Source organism: Mus pahari, chromosome 7 (assembly GCF_900095145.1).
Source record: "Mus pahari chromosome 7, PAHARI_EIJ_v1.1, whole genome shotgun sequence".
Lineage (NCBI taxonomy): Eukaryota > Metazoa > Chordata > Mammalia > Rodentia > Muridae > Mus > Mus pahari.
The window spans coordinates 29,030,603-29,050,735 of record NC_034596.1 but is presented as its reverse complement, the minus strand read 5'-3'; the positions used below and the strand labels follow the sequence as shown (position 1 = coordinate 29,050,735).

At 43.1% G+C, this 20,133-nt stretch overlaps 1 long non-coding RNA gene across 1 annotated transcript in view; it reads left to right on the top strand.

Annotated features, from left to right (window-relative positions):
- The window catches only part of LOC110323995, a 53,349-nt gene that overhangs the window by 24,108 nt on the left and 9,108 nt on the right, over nucleotides 1-20,133 (top strand). The window contains exon 2 of the long non-coding RNA XR_002380659.1: nucleotides 12,259-12,338. This is a non-coding gene — a long non-coding RNA (uncharacterized LOC110323995). The remainder of the gene's footprint in view (nucleotides 1-12,258; nucleotides 12,339-20,133) is intronic.

Here is a 20,133-nt window from a genome sequence, read left to right as displayed (position 1 = left end):
AGAGAGAGAGAGAGAGAGAGAGAGAGAGAGAGAGAGAGAGAGAGAGAGAGAGAGAGAGAGAGAGAGAAGGGAATGAAGGAAGACAAAAAAGAAAATATGCAAACATGCAATGAATTTTTAAAATTACAGGTTTTTTGAAAAACAATTAATTGGAAAATAACTTGAGTATTTTTAATGGAAAAAGTAAATTAAATTTGATTATTTTGAATTAATTTATTTCATGTCATATTTTACTTAATTACACCCAAAAGCATTAACATGTATAAACATTTATTTTACTTGAACTTATGTTAAAGTATTGCTTTTTATACAAACTTGTTGCTTCTATTTTACATTTCCATTAGGCAGTTATTCTACTTGATTTTATTTCCATTAAATGCGGTTAGAGAAAAATTGTGTAACAGCAGAAATTACTAGAATTAATGAATTAGGAATCAGATCCTGAACCCTTGCCACAGTCCTATCTTCTCAAATTTTGGAAAGTCGTATATGACGAACTGGCATTTTGTTGCTCAGTGCTCTGGTCTGGACCCCACTCTATTTCTGATACAGCCATGAAGCCAGAGATGAGTTTTGTCTGAATTCTGTTCAAGTACAAATTTCTATGAGAAATAAGTCTTGTCTTTTTAAAGTTTTCTAGAAAATTCTATGTTGAATCACTTTTTTATTCTCAGCCAATCTAAGAATGTGGTAACAAAACCAGCAAGCATTGAATGAGCCTTTGCGGCATTGGGACTACCCGAAAGCTATCTTCTCAAGAACAAGTACAGGCTCTGTGAGGAGCTAAGATGTCCACTGTGGCCCTGAAAGCCCCATCACCCTTGTGCCCTTCTCCCTTCAGGGTTCCAGAACCTCCATTTTCCCTCCTGGTGTGAACATTTACCTTGGCTCTTTCTTGCCTTCCATCCTTTGAGTTGGGTTTGTCGGCCTCTCATTATTACTTCCTAGTCACACATCTATCAGATGCCTCAAAGCATGTTGGTCGTATCCTGTACCATAGGTGGAGGTGTCTCCCCTGGGCACCACACACCGCAGACTGTGCATGTCAACAAGCTTTAGACGTTCACAGCTAGACAGATTGGGAAATTCCCACTGAAATGAGGCATTGTTCAAACTCGGTTGCTTGCTCGTTAAACTCAGAGTTTGTGCATTCTTTAAAATCCCGACAAGACTGCCCCAGAAGGACTTACAGAGGATCTGGGTCACAGATTCTCCTTTGGGAAGTAACTCTTGGGACCTGCAGTGAGTCGAGCCACAGGGAAGGTGAATAGTAAACCTGCCATAGGTACGTCCGTGTGGTGCATAGCTTATTTCACAGTGTGACTGCTAGTCATTGCTGTTTCCCGCTTCCCTCTCCCCCCCCCCCAGTCAATACTCATTTCTGAGAACAGAGCTTCTAGTAAGGCTTAGTGATGGCATTGAGAAGACCACGTGCTCCAAAGTCACACTTGTGGGTTCTCCATGATGAAGTCATACCCCACTTCCTTCCATGAGTGTATCCCTCCTGAGAATCACATCCTTCCTCACTGGCCTGTCTGTGCTCAGAACCCCAGGGACCTCCAATGCCAAGCTCAGGGCCAGTGTATCTTCAGCTTCATTGCCCAGCCCAGCTATTTCATCTGATATGGAACTCCTCATTTTCATAAGCGTGTGAATTGTGTTTTGAAGTGAAAGCTTAAATGTGGATTACATTTGCATTCTTGGTTACTAAAAGCTATAACAAGCAAATGTTGGGTGAACGTGTGCTCAGATTATTCTCAGCCTTGAGCAGCTTCATCTTATTGCATGGAGAAGTGTGTGGGGTGGTATGGGAGGAGGGTGTGTGTGTGTGTGTGTGTGTGTGTGTGTGTGTGTGTGTGTGTGTGTTGTGTCTGTACCACACCATGTAAGACAATGTACAAGAGAGCCTTTTATTGGAAGGATTCTTTATAATAACTGTAGATGCTCTGCCCACTGGTAGCACTGTATAGGTAACTTCTGCTCTTAACTGTACATTCAGGCTTCTTCTGTAGAAGAAGCATGGAAAAGTGAACTGGGGTGTGACTTCATCATGGAGAACCCACAAGTGTGACCCTGGAAAGAGCACGTGGCATGCTCAGTGACATCACTAAGCCTTACTAGAAGCTCCATTCTCAGAAAGATATTATCCCCTCCACCATCTCCTCAAAGTGTGTGATCTCACTTGTGGCATGAAAAAATTCAGAAAAATCCAATTTAGAGACATAATACAAAGCCAGCAGTGTGTCCTATAATCTTAAAGGTCCATATCTATCTGGTTTCCATTACAACGTAATACAATAGACAAATACAATGTAAAGAACAGTTTATTTGTGCTCACATTTCCAAAGGCCTAAGGTTGATGGTGGTAGCTGGTGATGAGATTTTTGGTTGAAGGACCATGAGACAGACAGTGAGGGCACCACCTGACGTGGACTGGCAGCATGTGCATGCATATGTGATCACCATCCTCACAAAGACGCAATCATGGGGCCTCCTCACCGCCCTCGTCATCCTAGTCATCCCCGGTGTCCACACCTCTAAACTCGAGAGTCGGATCACATTATAAACCTTTTCATACCTCAGACCAGCGATGAAATACCAGCCCACCAAACCTTGGGGGATGAGCGCATTATATACAAACCACAACAGCACTGACTGAAGACAAGAGAAGCCTGAGGGGAGCCAGGACTCCTGTCCTCTGATGCTCTAGTCGGGGTGCTGAATCACAAAGGCACACTAAGGAGAGTGAAAGGAATCTGAAATAATCTGTTCTTCAGTTCACAGCAATTTCAATGCTAATTCACTAATGGAGCATTGTATGTCCTGTGTTTTAATGCTATCAGCAATGTTAGCAACTGGGTGTGAGGCCTGTGTGAACTCCTCTCTCTCTCTCTCTCTCTCTCTCTCTCTCTCTCTCTCTCTCTCTCTCTCTCTCTCGCTTTTCTGCAAATCTGAAACCAATTGAAAACATTAGAAGCCAAGCAGTGATGGCGCAGGCCTTTAGTCTGAGCACTTGGGAGGCAGAGGCAGGTGGATCTCTTGTGAGTTTGAGGCTAGCCTGGTCTACAAAGACAATTCCAGGACATTCAGGACTGTTACACAGAGAAAACTTGTCTTCAAAAACAAACAAACTGAAACAAAACAGACAAAAATTAGAAAATATTCATTCTTAAAGATGTTTCATAACAGGAAAGATTTTACAGATATAAATGGTTATAGAGCCCACTGGAAATGATAAATCCCCCTTGTTTGTTTTGCTCTAAGGTTATAAACTAGGTAGATTCTTCCCTAAGGCTTGTCATTCTAACGTGCCAGGAGAATTTGATTTTACTGTTATTTTTCCTATCCCCAGAGGCTGACAAGGGAAAGAGATGAATTAAAACTCTTAGTGATCTGCAAATTTCCATATATCACCATGCAATAAAAACATCAGCAAAAAATTAAGGATTGTAATTTAGTCTAGCTTTATTACTAATGCATGAGAAATGCATTTAAGCAATTTAAATTAATAGCACACACGGTACAGCAATGAAGCTGTTGCTTGTTTCCAAGTCAAATGTTCATGTTATAATGGAACTGTGGGTTTTTAAAAATCTCAGTGGAACTGCAGATAGACTAACTACCTTTTCTTGGCTCTGCCATTGAACTCATCCTGTGGTCTTTCTAGGCTTCTCTCCTCCTTAGACTCATGTTTCCCCCTCTGGCTATGATTTTGATGAGATTTTTACTCCTATACTTTACCCTTGGGTTGAAATGTCATGGGTTCCCTGGTGTAAAACACACTTCCTTTGCAGGTGTATACATTCAAAAAGGAAAAATAATTTTCCAGAAATTATTCACTGAGGGCATATACATGGGCCTATATCCTCCTGTACATGCTCATGTGGGTCTTTAGCACACCCTTCAGTTGTCACCTCACCACTCCAGTGTGAAGCCCATCTGTGAGATCATCCAAGGATTCCTATAAAGGACGGTCTTACCACAGACAGAGCTTCAATGGTGCCATTGGTTTTTATCTGTGATGCAGGAATCGGTCAGCATCTACTCATTAGGGCATTTCTCTATGGAAACTTAAGATGGCAAAAGGAGCAGGGTAGAGGTGGGGTGGGCACTGTCTTGGTCCCTTTATGCTACTATACTAAACACTATAGACAGGCCACTTAGTAAAGAGCAGAGACACATTTCTCAGAGTTCAAAAGACCAAGGGCAAGGTGGCAGCCGGTCTGGTATCAGGCAGGGACTGCTGCTGTCTGCTTTCAAGATGGTGTCTTAGTACTTTGCCGTCACATCACTTAAAATGCCTAAACACGCTAAGGGCTAGCCTCAAGCTTTTCTGTAACAGGCTAGGCCATTGTGCTCTAATTAGGCCTCGCCTTCTGTATTGATCATCCTTTTTTTTTTTTTTTTTCCTAGAACGAAATATGAAAAATTCAAGAAGGAAGACGAGTTTGTTTTACAGATTACAGTTAGGGTGTCTAGGCCTATGGTAAGGAGGAAAGAATATCAGGGTGCGTGGCATACCACAGGATAGGTGTGCTTATCTCATGGTGGCAAGAAAGCAGGAATGCAGAAAGGAAGGGACCATGTATGAAATATCATCTTCCACTCATGGCCCCATTTCCCCACTTCTTCCAACTAGACTCTACTTTCCTGGTAGGTTTTCTTCACCTGCTGGGCATCAATCCTTAAACAACTGAGCTTTGGCAGGTACCTTAATCAAACTATAATGACATAATTGTATTATGATTGAGGTTTAACGTATAAGTTTTGGGTGGCACATTCAGACCCTAACCAATGATAATAGAATCTTTCCCATCTTTTCTTTTACATGGGAAGATGTGAGGGGATTTCCTTATTCTGTCTTCTCATGGGAGCTGGCCCTTCTGATAGGCTGCTGTGAATTTCTCTGCTCGAATTCCCTAAAAACCAGATGTTGGGTTCTAACATACAGTGGGCTAAGGCGAGGCAGTGGAAACTAGTGGGGATGACTGAGCCATGTGTTCTCCATCCTCAGTAATGGAGTGAGGTTGCTTACAGAAGAGTGGGGGGTGCAGCCCTTCCCTTTCCTCAAACAGATGTAAAACGTAATGATAGTTTTGCTAAATGAGTTCTGGAAACAACTTGCATGGTTCCAAGATCACCACCATCTTCATCTTCCCTCCTGTTTGCCCATCGTGCCCCGCCTTCACTGAGCCCTCCTTTGCCTGGGATGCTCTTTCTCCTGGATCCCTGTAGTATTCAACATTCCAGAGAAACTGAAATACATAAACGTTTTTGTAGACCATTGCTGGGAGCAGTCTGTCTCACCTGCATGCAGCCTGAACAGCCAGCAGCGGAAGCCGGCCGAGACAGCAAAGAGTGAGATGCAGAAGCACAGCAGGTCCGATCAGAGTGAAACCTTGGCTGTGCTCTGACGCCTGCTAACACTTGATACACAGATAAGAGGATGAGGACAATGGCAAACTTTCACTTGTTCCTAACACTGCTATCCTCCAGTTCGCACAAGTAACACTTCCTACAGAAAGCATATCATGTTCTTTCTTCTAGAATGTAATTTTCATCTAGCTCCCCGCCCAGGCAGTGCAGATGTTTTCCTGGTAGTGCACTGAATACGGGCACCATGAAAAGAAATGTCTGAGTCAGAAATGAGTAGCTTTAAAGACTGCCAAATCCCCACTAAGTGGAAGGACCTGAGCTCGGTGCTTCACTGTGGAAGAAAAATGTAACAACTACTCTGCTCTCCTCGTGAACAATAAGTGCTCCCCACACCAAAATCAGTATCCCAGACTCAGCTGCCCATGTCCAATTCACCCACAAAGCTTGCAGGAAATTCAAGCAACCCCCAGAAACCTCGCACACTCTGTCCAGGCATTAAGTGAAAGGAGGTTTCAGTTTAGCCATCTTCTCACAGTGACAAGGATGGGGGTCTACGGAGACTGTCTTGTTTGCAAATGGTAACAAATGTCCTCATCAGGAGATGTCTATAAACAGTTGGTGAACTTTGGTAGATGATGCCTGTATCTGGTCAACTGCAACATGGCATGCTCCCAGAGTTCCTCCTTTTCTTCTTCTGTCTCCCTCTTCTTCCTTCACATGTGCTCTAAGTTCCCCTTTCTTTCCTGGGTCAAATATTTGTACAGAAGGAGGGGATATCAATAACCAAGTGCATTCATCCAAATGCAGTGCTCTGATCTGTCCACAGCATGAGCCTGTTGTCTGCAAGTATATCCAGCCTCCTATACCACCCCTCCAGAAACAAGCCTCTGGAAGGGAACTGGGGTCATCTGCAGCACTGCTGAAAAATTCAGTGCTCCACACCCTTACTTTAGAAGTAGCATCCTTCCTGCAGGCTGCCTTTGGGTTCAGGGTACAAGTTTACTCTAATTGGACCTCTATGCCAATTATCCTTCTCACCTGCTGGTGTAGGTGACAATGTGACCTGTGTCCTGCCAGAGCTGGAATTGGAGCACTAAAAGGAAGAAAAGATGGGCCAATCAGTCTAGTATAGGAGCACTCACCTCTGGTAGGGGTATGTTGAGGGTTTATGCAGAGGAAGGTGATCCACAGAATGGTAATGGTTCTTCCTGTACAGTCCTCTCAGAAGCAACGCTAATGTGAGATTAGCAGGTGTAGGGCAAGTTTCAGGGTGGTGTGATAATGTGTAGGGACTCACCAGAGATCAGCAAGTGAGACCTTGTCCCCGTGACAGGAGGTGAATAATCACCATGAGATGAATAAGCAGGTATCTCTTTAATTAGGCCATTATAATTTATCTGCTTCCTGATGTTGGGCAAGATCATCTCCATATTAAATCTGTGCAGCTGTGGGAATCCACAGGAGCCAACATCTCCATCCTGGAAGCAAAGTCTCATGAGTCTCATGAGCTACTTACGAGACCCTCAACAGACCTTACGCTTTCTGGGATTATATAGAAGCAAAGAATTGCTTGCAGATGGGCCTTCCATATGCTCTAGATGCCTGAGGAGTATCCATACTCCTACATGTAATCCTGAAAGACCTCACTGATCACCAACTTGGACTTGGATTGAAACCTTACTCTGGTCTCTAGTCTCTCCCTATCTGGGATGATAAGACATTTCTTTAGCTCAACCCAGGAAAAATTGTCCAACCACCATTCATTCCTTTAAATAGTCTGAAAATGTGTAGCCACCGTGTCTATCAACATGGCCTGACAAAGGTGTTTCTTCTGAATACTAGCATATTTTTAGATGACTTAAAATTGCTTTTATCAGAATGTTCTAGAAGGAAGGAAGGTGATGCAATGCCTTTGTGTGTTAAACAGTCACAGCTGTCTTCTGAGATAGCCTCCCTGCCTATACATTTCTGGCTCTTCTGTTCCTTTTGATACTCAACTGGTCTTGTCAGATCTGCATGCTCTGTGTTCTCATCCATCACCTGTGCTAACACATCGTTAGATGCTGGCTGTGCCACAGTCTCAGGATAGCACTCTTCTTCTGAGGCAGCCTTGCTCCAACAACATCCAGGCTGACCCTCGGCCTGGGTGTGGCATTAACTTCTCACTACACGCTTTCCTACTTGGATGTACGTTGAGTATGAACTGCTTGATATGCTGGTTGACTTTTGAAACTGCCTTTTGTTTTATTTTCTAGTGAAGGACTCAGGGTGGAGTTGAGGTATCAGGTAGAATACTGGAGCACAACAGGGTTCAGCTTTCCATACCACCCAGGACTGGCATCTCAGGGGGTCCTGAGCCAGCCCAAGGACCTAGAAGGCATTCATGAAAAGACGCTGAGGTCTGTTTACTTCTCTGATACTGCATTCTCCAAGAATGGATTTCAGTGAGCAGAGAGTAGTTGCTGTGAAGTGGAGGTCGAACGCATCTCTCCTGAGGTTTTCATTAAACTCCCAACATAACACGCAGTGTCTACAATTCACAATTACACAAAACCAGTTTTCTCAGATGCTGGTGTAATTTGGAGAGAAAAAAAAGAGTTCACTTTACTTCATTTTCATGAAAGAAAAATGTTGATATCAGGTGTGTTATCAATACCTACAGCAGCTACGAGCAGTGCCCCCTAGACACCTGCGCTGAATCAAACAGCAGCAAGTTCAATTCTATTCTGAAGTGAAGATGAAGAAAATTCACATGCGACAAACTCTTGGCATCCTGTGTTCTTAAGTCAGGGATAGACAAACTGCATTCAGTCAATCTGAAAAGTCTCCCAAGAGCTTATATGATCACAGACAGACCACAGGATTGCCACTGTGATTTTAAAGTCAAAGTTAAGATCCTGTTACCATCTGAATCAAGCAAGACTCAGCATTAGGAGGCAGGCCATCCTTCAGCTACAGATTCCTTGTGAAGAAACTGAGACGGCGACATGTGTCATCTTCTTGTTGAAAGATTCAGACAGCATTGTGAGAATGGTGTTGACCAGAACAGGTTCCCCATAACAGTGATAGTCTTGGCCAGTCTATTCACAATCTCTCCTCTCTCCACCCCCTCTCCTTTACACCCCATAAAGGATCCCCCACTCCAACAAAGACAGATGGATATTTGGCAACTTATAAGCCATTATGAAGTCTGTCTCTGTAAATTATAATAGCTAAGTCATCCATGAATCAGAAATAGTCAACCCAGACCTACGTGTGGAAGGCAGATGACGTTAACAGGAGACCTGAACAATATCCAGATCCCATTTCCAAAATCCCAGCTGGAAAGTCATACCCTCACCATGGAAGGAAAAAAACGAGAAGCTGTGCCTTCGCTGTGGGTGGGGAAAGAGGAGGCTTGGTTAGGGTTATCATTGATAAGATGAAACACCATGACCAGAGCAGTTTGGGGAGGGGAGGGTTCATTTGGCTTATGCTTCTACATCATTGTTCAGCCTCGAAGGAAGTCAGGAGAAGAACTCAAACAGAGCAGGAAGCAGGAGGCAAGAGCTGAAGCACAAGCCATGGAGCCATGGTGCTGCTCACTGGTTTGCATCCCTTGACTTGTGAGGTCTGCTTTCTTATAGAACCCAGGACCACCAACAGAGGGATAGCCCCACCCGGAGTGGAATGCATCCTCCCACATCAATTACTAATTAAGAAAATGTCCTACTGGCTTGCCCACAGCCATATATCATGGAGCATTTTCTCAGTTGAGGCTGCCTCCTTTCTAGTTGTACTAAATTGACATAAAACTGGCCAACATACTACACCCTCTCAGTGCTGGGTAAGGTACACAGCTATACTTTCTCTGAGGGTAGGATACAGGTGGTTGGAAACAATGCCCTGAAGCCACATTCTCCTTTTAGATTGGGACAGGCCAGTAAGGTAAAGGTGGGAGCCACATTCCCCGTGGGCAAGACAGGGACCACTCAACTCAAAATCCTTTTCTGTATCCAGAGGCCCCAGGAAGACCACATTTTCCAGGTTTTGATAGTGACATAAAATAAAAACACCCTATTGCTTTTATGCGACATTTTCATCTTTAAAAGAAATCCCAGTTGCCTATCCAAAAAAAAAAAAACAAAAAAAAACAAAAAAGCTCAAAAATTCAAATTGCCATTGGTCTTCAGCAGGCTTTGCTTTAAGGGCCTCAGCCACTGGAGGGTATGGTAACAAACACACAAAGGCAGGAGGGTGTGGTAACAAACACACAATGGCAGGCACATCCTTCTGGGTTCTCTTCTGCTCTTTCTCACAAATCAGCCTCAAATAGTACAATCCATGTGAGTTATTTTTTTGTGTGTGTGTGTCCACATTCAGATTTCAGCACAGGACTGGTCAGAGGCCATGTGCAGCCTGTGTGCTGCAACAGCTGTGCCTGGTGCTGACCACGGTCCTGAGACACTGCCATCCAGAACCTGGAATCTATTCTACTTTGAAGGATTACGATGAACACTGACAGCAAAGTCGGCGAAGAATGTAACCCTAGAAAGGCTTGTGCACAGCCACCCACCAATGAAATACATCACATTTTGAGGTGTCTCGTTAAGTAATTTGTACTCCAGGCTAGAATCTTACTTTAGGAAATAAGGTAAGAAAGATCACTTCACTCTGCCCATGGTACAAGCCCACGGAGAGACACAAATCTACTTCCTTTATTATGTGGGGAGCCTTTCATCTCCAACGCAGAAATGTGACCAGCTGTTCACTGGTGTTCTCAGAAGACACTAAGCAAAAATGTTTTCTCAAAGAGAAAATGATTGTAAGCAAGGCTGTGATCAGCTTTTAAGGCTGCCACCTCATAGCCAATTAAATGGCCCGCCGACTTACTTCTTTGTAAGTGAACAATGCCAGGTTTTTTTGTTTGTTTTTTTTTTTTTTTTCCAGACGCATTCTAAAATTGGCATTTTGAGGCAGTGGGTATTTGAGTCCAGGCTGCTGGTACACATGATGGGTCATGCCCAACTTTAAAAATGAAAAGTGCGATGTTGTTTCCACTGAGCACATACAAGAGTAACTTTGGCAATGCCATTTTCAGCTATGATTGTAGGGACTTTTTTCTCTCCCTCGGGGCTAAAGTAACTCAAACTGATTATAATGAGGACTAGGGGGTAACTAGCAGGATCCGTGGGGTTCTTCCTCTGGGTCCTTCTAGTCCTCTCCAGGCTAAGGGACATTCTAGAGCTCTGAGTCACAGTCACAGTCTTTCCACTCATGAATGTTGATACTGAGGTATGTGGAGCACCAGGCAGGCCTCACTCATGGTTTCTCAGAAAACTCCAGTATCTCAGGCAGAAAAACAGAACTGTCTGTCTTTATTAAAAAAAAAAAAAAACCACATGAACTGGAAAATAAAAGGCAGAATTTTGTTTAGCCCAAGCTTTCATCATTTCCCTTGTAGAAAACAGTTTGCTCAGAATTCTAGAGTAGCTGGCAGAAGCGGTCAGCTGTGCCTCTCGGCTAGCTGTCGAGGTTTGGAGTCTGTATTGGTTAAGGGTGTTTATGTTGGGCATGTGCTGGTTCAGGTCACCCATATTGTTGGCCTTTTTTAAAGGCCAGAGGTGGTTTTGAGAGCACACGACAAAGGCAGGAGGGCCTTTTAGCAAGGCAGTGTGGTGTCACCAGGTGACACATGTCCTGGTGCGCATGCAGTAGATCCATTTTGGCTCTGAACCTCATCAGAACCCATCATGTACATGGGACAGAATCCCACCGTGTCCTTTGGAGAGTAGCGAACCTAAAGTGTGGAAGTTTCAAGTGCTTTGTCCTGTTCCCAGCATCCCAGAACTCTCCCTCATGCTTCATGGGCATAGCACTTGAAACTTCCACACTTTAGGTTCGCTACTCTCCAAAGGACAGCCCTGTATCCTCAAAGAACGACACATGTCTGAAAGGACCAGGAGGAACCTGGATATACAACTATGGGCTAGCACTGTCCGTGACCAATGATAGTCGTTTTTACACGGGTAACCTATTAATTAAGCACAAACATCTAGAAATTAAGCTCCCACCATGATTGACAGCCCAAAGTTGAGGCAAGAGGTGTTTGAAAGAAGAGGTCCAATGAATCCACAGGCCTAGCACACAGCAGTGCCACCGTTTACACACTCTGACTCTGTGATGTCTGGGGTAACAATGATGCCTGTGCCATCTCATGAATTCAAGAAGTCAGGCTTGGGTTGCTGCCCAGTTCTGAGGCACCTCATCTCTCTGAGCCTCATTCTCCTTACTGAAGAGGTCCCTGTGAGGATACTGAGGTTGGATGCTATCTGCAGCATGCTTAGATTGCAGTCCTAATCTGAGGGTGTGCAGGTCTCCATTTCTACATTGCTGTTCTTCTCAACCTGTTGCCCATAGTGAAGGCTGAGACGTCCTGGAGAGGAAAAGAACAGAAAGAGGCCTTTATTCAGTATTTGTAGATTTCTGTTGCCATTATAGAAAAAACACTCAGAGAGGAGACACAGTAAGAAATTGGGAGGAAATGTGTCATAGCAGGAAAAGCCAAGCTGAAGAGGAAGTTTTTGTTCTAAAGAGCATTATAATTTAGCTCCTCTCGGAGACTTTATACAAAATTGGGAGCATGGTACAAGGTTGCATATGTTAATTTTGCTTAGGAGTAGTTGACTAAGGATATGTAATTTCTTTGTCAAGACTGTGCAAGCTAAAAGATCAGACACAATGTATAAGGTTATAGCTGTTATTTTTTTTCTTAATTTTTAGTTAGCATACCAAGTTTTATTATAACATTTTCCACGCATGTCTGACTTACAACTTAGCATTATTTTCTCCAGCCATGCATCCTTGTTCCTACAAATATCATTATACTGCTTTTCTTTACAGACGAAGCTGTTTTTCTTCCAAGGCAAGGCCCAGCTTGACAGTCTTGATTCCACCTCCAGACACCGTATGGTCGATAGATGGTAAGGCTTTGCTGTTTACAGTAGGTTTTTCTTCCTTAAATCTTCCCTCTGACCCTTTCCTGCCTGTGGGTCAGTACTAACCACAAATCCCCCAGGCAGCTTGATCTGCTCTTTGTCTCTTCCATTCATCTGATGAACCTGTTCATCAAACTTCACAGGAGCTTTGAAGTTATACCATACTGCGTGTTGCAGGCTTGTTTCTACTTGGCCAAATACTCTTCAGCGAAAAGGAGTAAGTTAAAAGTCTTTGTCATTACTCAATGAACAGTGACCACAACCAGGACTACAGTCAGGGTAGGATGGAAATGATACATACTCTGAGGCTAGATAATAGGAAGTGGGACAAGGGGTGTGAGCTTTCTCAGGGTGGGTCAGTCTAAAGATTTAATATATAGCATTAGTAACTTTGTATTGTGTACTGGAAAAGTGCTAAGAGAGTAGATTTGGTTTCTTCTTACCATACATCAAAAGGTGGCAGCTATACCAATGTGCTTATCTGTAGTCATTTCACTATTTCCATGTGAATGGTGGATGTGTACAGGTCACAGCTTTAAACGCATGTGTCAAAATGAAAGACGGAAAGCGATAAAGAGAAACCAGACAGAAATATAGAGAGATAAGACAGATCCAGAGACCAGAGAGAAAGAGAATGTTGAGGCAGAATTGGGGGTCTGGGGGGTGGGAAGGAAGAACACATGGAGTCTAATTTACAGAGTTAGGATTGATTTTTAACTATTCGTTCTAGCAAATTATCTCAAATACACTTTAGAATAGTTCTTTTACATCTCTTATCCTCTACTAAAATGAGTATCATCATCACCACATTGCTATAGCAGTGCATTGCCAAAGGATATAAGGGACAGTACTGCTTAGCAGTGAATAGTAACTGTTTGCCTAGAGAAGTCACACTGGAAAAGCGTGACCAGAACTTACCAAAAGTCAGAGGGTCTTTCCAGCAGAGGATCCAGAAGCCCAAAAAATGTCTCTGCCAGCTGTGAGGAAGATAATATGAGCTTCAGCAGGGAGGGAGGAGCGAGACTAGGAATCCACAAAGGGGCTGGCCGGAGAGCAGAGCATCAGGTGGGGAGAACGGGAATACAGCTGGAAGCTGAGCATGGGCTGCACAGTGTAGGTAAACATTTCCTCAGTTCTCCCCACCTTCCTATTTGGAGTCTCCCTACATAGGTAGCCGGAACTCTGAGAACCTCTCATCAAGACTAGCTTGGCCAGTGCTCACAGCAAACTTAATCCATCAGAACCATCAAAGCAATCCTGGCTGGAGAGAGACAACTGGACCCTGACGCTTCCCCTGCCCTCTTTTTCCTGTAGCATTGTACCCACATCCACAGTGGGCAGGTAAAGGTCTGTTCATCTGGACCAAGTAACATCTGGCCAGGAGGCATCATTTGCCTTCTTCTGAAACCCTCTCATAGAGGCGCATTATCCCCTCTCAGGCTCATGACTTAGCCACACACCTGTGAAGACAATGGGACCTTCCTTTACTGTGCACAGCTGGAATTAGCAGAGTTAAAGTGATGCTATGTTAGGTTGTAAAAGTTGATGCGTTACCTTCCTAGCTTTTAAAGTCCTACTTTATTTGGTTATTTATAAGACAATTTAATTTCACTTATAATTGCTTTATGGATTAATTATCACAATGATTATATGAATATTTAATACAAGTTTATGTGTTTACAGAGAGTATCTTGAAAATTAGTTGCCATGTATCAGTTGGCTAATCTTAATAATTTATATTCATAAATGCAGTTCACTTTCATTAGCAACAACCGCTGGAAAATAATGTGAACATATTACTGAAAGTACTACCACTGGGGGCTGCTGAAAGTAATTATTTATGCAAATATTCAAACAGTTTAAATGTTTGAGAATTACTTAGATAAAATCTCTTTCCTTGTAAAGTTGGTATTCTAGAGTCTCAGGCGTATCTAAAGATGATAGTTGCTACTGCTCGAACCCAGACTTCAGTGTGGCCTAACACCACTGTGCGTTGGGACCCAAGTGACTTTAATCTTAATGGCTTTCCACTTTCTATTTTGCTTCAGTTCAGCAGCATGGTAAAATTTCCAGGAATCCAAGGAGCTTGGGCACGCATGATTCATTTCAATGAGGATTTTTCTCAGAGTGACAAGTCTGTAGTTTGGGTTCTCTAGTCCTCTCTAGCAAGTGTCTAAATGAAGTGCTGTAGCTTAGGATTGTAGAAGTTCCATCAGCCTGAGAAGTCTGCTGTGGGTTGCTTGGATCACATTCTGTCTGGTGCAGGCCACGGCTTCTTGGTGTCTTCCAAGCTGGGTTATGCTTCTCTGTGGTCTCGGTCCCCAAAGAGACCTGATGTAAGTTACCTGAAGCTAGACTCCTGTTTACCTTACTTAACTTAATCCCCTTCATCGTACTTGACTATCCTAATTCTTTTATTTAATCCTAAAATTTAATTTTTAAAAAATGAGAAATTTTTCAAAAAGTCAACCAGAATAAAACATTATGCAATTCAATAAACTTTTATACAGTTAGAGTAAGCATCTGAAACAGAAGCTGTTAAGCTTCGTATTGAATTTTATGCTCTCATCACTGAATTTATTTTTATGTACTTATCCACTACCAACAAAATTGAAAAATCCTTAACAAAGTGCTCTGCTTATCTTCTGGTCAACTTGAATCATCCGAGAAGGAGGAACTTCAGTTGAGAAAATGCCCCACCAGACTGGCTTACGGGCAAGCCAGTGGAACATTTTCTGGGTTATTGATCAATATTGGAGTGCCTAGCCCACTATGGCAACTGGCACCCTGGCACGTGGTTCTGAGTTGCATTTTTTTAAAAGTCCAGTCTGAGCAAGCCAGGAAAAGCAGGCCAGTAAGCAGCACTCCTCCATGGCTTCTGCATCAGCTCCTGCCTCCAGGCTCCTGCCTTGAGGTCCTAGCCTGACTTCTCTGGATGATGGGCTGTGAGCCATAAACTGCAATAAACCCTTTCTGCCTCAAGATAGTCAGAGTCTTAATTATGGAAAAAGAAAAATCTAGCTAGAATGCAAAATTAGAATTAGAAAAATAATATCATTATCCCTTTCATAACTTATATTCATTGGTTGTATTCAGTCTTTTTTCATCCTGTAATATTTATTCTTTCCTGTTCTGTTTTTCACGTGTTACATTGCACCCATATGTATATTTGTTTACACACACACACACACACACACACACACACACACCGAGGAATATGAAAGAGAACATGTATTTTTTTCCTTCTGTAATTATGTGACTTTGATTAATACATACATTCTGGCTTCATCTTTTTTTTCTGCAAATTTTGTGATCTAATTTTCCTTCAGAACTGAATAGTACACACACACACACACAAACACACACACACACACACACACACACATTTTCACTATTCAGTTATCTGATCTGTTGATGGACAATTAGGTTGATTTCAATTCCTTGCTATAGTGAATGAAGCATCAATAAACATGTGGAATGCAAATATCTCTATAACAGGGTATAGGATCATCCGGGTATATTCCTAGGAGTGAAATAACAGGATCATCAACCCTACTTATGCCTAGTGAGTGTCTTTGCTGTTGACTACTGCATACACAATGTATACTTTAGGACCTGGAATCCCATAAGTGTGCAACCCAAGTCCAATAACTTAGCACTAAGACCAATTGCTGTCTACAGCCTAGTCCAGCCTCTACCTCACTCCCTCGGGTGGCTGTCATTAGGCTAAGGTGAAAGGGACAGTTCCCACATTGGCAGGCCAGACATGAGGACCAAGTGTAAGCGGCCTTGTGTGACTTTCATTGGCACAGAGGGTGTTCAGTGGCATGTAATGGCCCATTGTCCTACCTTCCCACAACCTGCCCTTAGCCTTCCCACTCACCCAGATCATACTTATACACCCTGCGGCAGTCACCACACTTCTGGGTTCCAGGCCTGAGCTCTAGACTCACACTGCAACTCAACACGCCTATCCTCACTCACACCTTTCTGAAGGAAACAAGTGAGCTGCTTGGGTGATGGGCCGAAAAATACCTGAGCCTTCCTATGTTCAATTATGTTTATTACTTTCAGATCTCTCTAGATTTTACTGGTAAATCGTGACAATGTGATGTGTTATTCTAACACAAACACAGTCTCTGCATGTGGCCTGACTTGACCATTTAAGGACACCATCAGGAAATATAACGGAGGTATAATGGACACTGAGCACAGTCCTTCCAAATGGAAGCATCTTTAACACGAAGGCAAGGGAAAGGTCTTTTAAACTTTTGCCTTGAATGAAGGGTAAAGGCAACAGTCAGCCAGAGTCCACCTGCTCCTGCAGCTCCTTCCCAGAACCAGGGATTCATCAGAGATGAAAAGCGCTTTTGCATCAACCTTTCTGCGTATAAGCAGCCACAATTCTTTCACTCCCTGTAGCTGCTTCTTTATTGGTTTCATTTTGTTTGAGTGATGAAATACATTTACATTCTCTCAAAAGAACCCAAAGGAATTTAGAAACCTTTTTATGTGTAGGAGAAAGGCAATAAAAAATAAATAAATAAGGACTTAGAAAATTTAACAATTCTACTTCTCCCATGGGAGAATCTGAGAACAATGGGGTGGCGTTCGGCTCCTTTGTAAGAGGCTGCTAATGTTTCCATTTTCATCAGGCAGATAATGCAGTCTACTAAGCCCACGGGAGAGTCTGTTTATCTTTAGCTGGAAGCCTGCTTCCTTGTGCATGCAGAAGAGCCCTGGAACCCCACATGTACACAAGCATCATCACTGTTCAGGGGAATTTAGCCCCGCAATCCTCCCTCTGACCCACCAAAAGTCCATGTAGATGTTCATCCTCCGAGAGGCAACAAAACATTACCTGCCCACCAGGCCGAGGGCATAGGAATGTGGGTTTCATACCAGCACACCTTTGAATAAGCACTCTCTCTTCCCTCCGCTCCTTTCCCTTCCTCCCTTTCTGCCTGTGTTTTGGGCAGCTGCTTCTTTCTAGAAACTGGACTTGCACACCTGCTGTCCCTCAAAGACTCTAGGCTATCTTCCAGGCTCTAAGCTGTCTTCGCAGGACCCTTGAAGCCCATGGTGGTCACAGGTTAGTAGGTAGGAGGCCATTGGTCACACCCCAAGATACCTGCTATTAGATGACTTCAAACTGACCACAGATGTTTAAGATTTTGTGTTCTAGTGGGTGGGGACAGAGTGCCTCATTTGGCTTGTGGCTTGGGTGTATTTCTCCCTTCCTTAGCCTCAGCATCCTCCCACAGATGTGAAGAGTTGGCTAGATTTTTTTTAAAATAATCTATGCATTAAATCGTGTCTACCCAGAGCTGAAAGGATTGCTCAGTGGTTAGGACAGTCTCCTCCTCAACCTTGAGAGGCAGATTTCAGATCCCAGTGTCCACCTAGCAAGGCATTTCTCCATACAAATGTCTGTAATCCCAACTCCACATGTCCATACACTAATACAGATACATAAAGGACAAGCATGTAAGCAAAATAAAGAAAGAACACCTTCCAAAGTTGTTTTTTTTTTTTTTAATGTGGCTGGAAAGGTGATTTCATGAATAAAAGTGCTTGTTGCTCTTTTAGAGGACCCGAATTTAATTTCCAGAGCCCACATTGGGTCCCTCACAACTGACTATAACTCCAGCTCTAGGGATCCAACATCCTCTTGAATGTTTTCAGCCTCTCTGAATATCTTCATGCATATGATATTCACACAGACACAGACGCAGTGAAAACAAATCTTGTAAAATGTTGTCTAAATTAGACAGTAAAAGAAACACAATCAAACATCAAACAATTCAACGTGTATGTGTGCTCATGTGTGTGTGTGTGTATGCATGCATATGAGTGAGTGTGATTGTGTATGTGAGTGTGTGAGTGTATGTTTATATGAGTGTATGCATGTGAGTGTGTGTGTATGTGTATGTGAGTGTATGTGTGTGAGTGTATGTGTGTGTGTATGAATATATGTGTGTGTGAGTGGTGTGAGTGCATGTGTAAGTCTGTGTATGAGTGTGAATGTGTGCATGCTCATGCTTGTGTGTGCAAGGGAACATATATATGCAAGTACATGTATATGTAGCATCCAGAAGACACCTCAGGTGTTGTTCTGCAGATGTCAGTCAATTTTGTCTTTGAGACAGGATCTGGAGCTTATGAAGAAGCTAGGCTGGCTAAGCAGAGAGCCCCACTGATCCAACTCTATCCGCCTCTTCAGTGCTGGGAAGGTGTGTAGCACCATCTTCATCTTCTTCTTCCCTGATAGGTTTCAGGGACTGGACTAGAATCCATGTGCTTGCAAGAAGAGTGTTTTGCCAACCGAAACATTTCTCCATTTTTATGTATGTCAGATCCAACATTTTTTTATGATTAAGATCATAAAAGAGAACCAGAAGCTGTATTTAGCAGGCATAGACCAGGATTATCCTCACAGGTCGGGATCGGCCAAGTACCCAAGCAGAGGAGGAATGTCTAACTCTTCCTTCTGCTTTCATGCTGGCTGGAATCAAGAGGAGGCAGCTCCTGCTGTTCCAGCATTGATCTGCTTTCTGGACCCCTGGGCAGGAGCAGGGTTACCCTTGGCCTCTTTAGCTGGAGTATAGTGTCTGAAGTGAGCTGGGACAGTGGGCAGAACAAACAGAGTCAAGAGTTCACATGCACCTGCACCAGCACAACGGGAGTAAGTCAGCGACTTGCTTGCTAGCTTTGAACTTGAATCTCCATCAGAGAATTTTAGTAAAAACAAGACCATGATCACACAGTGAGTCTTAGAACTCTAACTGAGTCACTAGGAACTCTGGGAGTCATGTATGAAAATAAAGTGTCTTGGAAAAAATAACTGTAGTGTCAGACACAACAACCTTGGTGTGTGTCAACTCTAAGCCAGAAGGAAGACACTCATAATCAAAGGAGAATAGGCTGATGATCTTAGGAATATAGTCAGCACAAAATCTAAAAACAAAAATGGGCAACAAGGAGAAGGTAGACCTGTCAACAAAGAATTCTAGAGTCCCATTGAATTGCACTTCCAACTGCCATCCAACTGTCATTTCCTAAGGAGAGACTCATGCTGACGATCTTGAAGACACTGTATCTGAGAAGTCCAAATTTTGTGGAGGACAAACACCTGTAGATTCAAAGAGCTAAGCAAACCCCAGCCACGATAAAACCTAGTAAAATCATCATGGCACATCATTACCAACATTTTTGAAGCCAAATATGAAGATAAACATCTAACTACATTCAAAGAAAGCCAGCATGTCACATGCTTGGTGGGTGACTTACAGGACAGCAGATTTGGCATGGAGCAAGGAGAAACATTAAGAAGGGCACAAAATTTGTCAACAACTGTCAAAGTAAATAACCACAAGACCAAATTCTATACCTAGAGACTGCTGGACGTGAGAATATGGCCAAGGAGCCCTGAGCTAGCCCTTGCTCAAGTGGGAAGTCAGGGTTCCTGCTTTCCATTCACGCCACACACAAGCATCAATTATTACTTTCATAGACAGCTAACTATTAAGTATTCTGTACATTAGGGTTACAGGTCATACAGTATCTTAGATCTAACCCCATGTTTAATAAGCTCTGCAGCATTTTCTATATCCTGATAGGTAGGTATTCTGTGAGACTACTCTAGCAAAGCCAGCCACACTGTGCCACCAAAGCTGGATTAGCACCATTTCCAGAAGAATTCTAAGTTCATAAAGTTCATCAGTTATGGTGTGTGTATGTGTATGTGTGTGTGTGTGTGTGTGTGTGTGTGTGTGTGTGT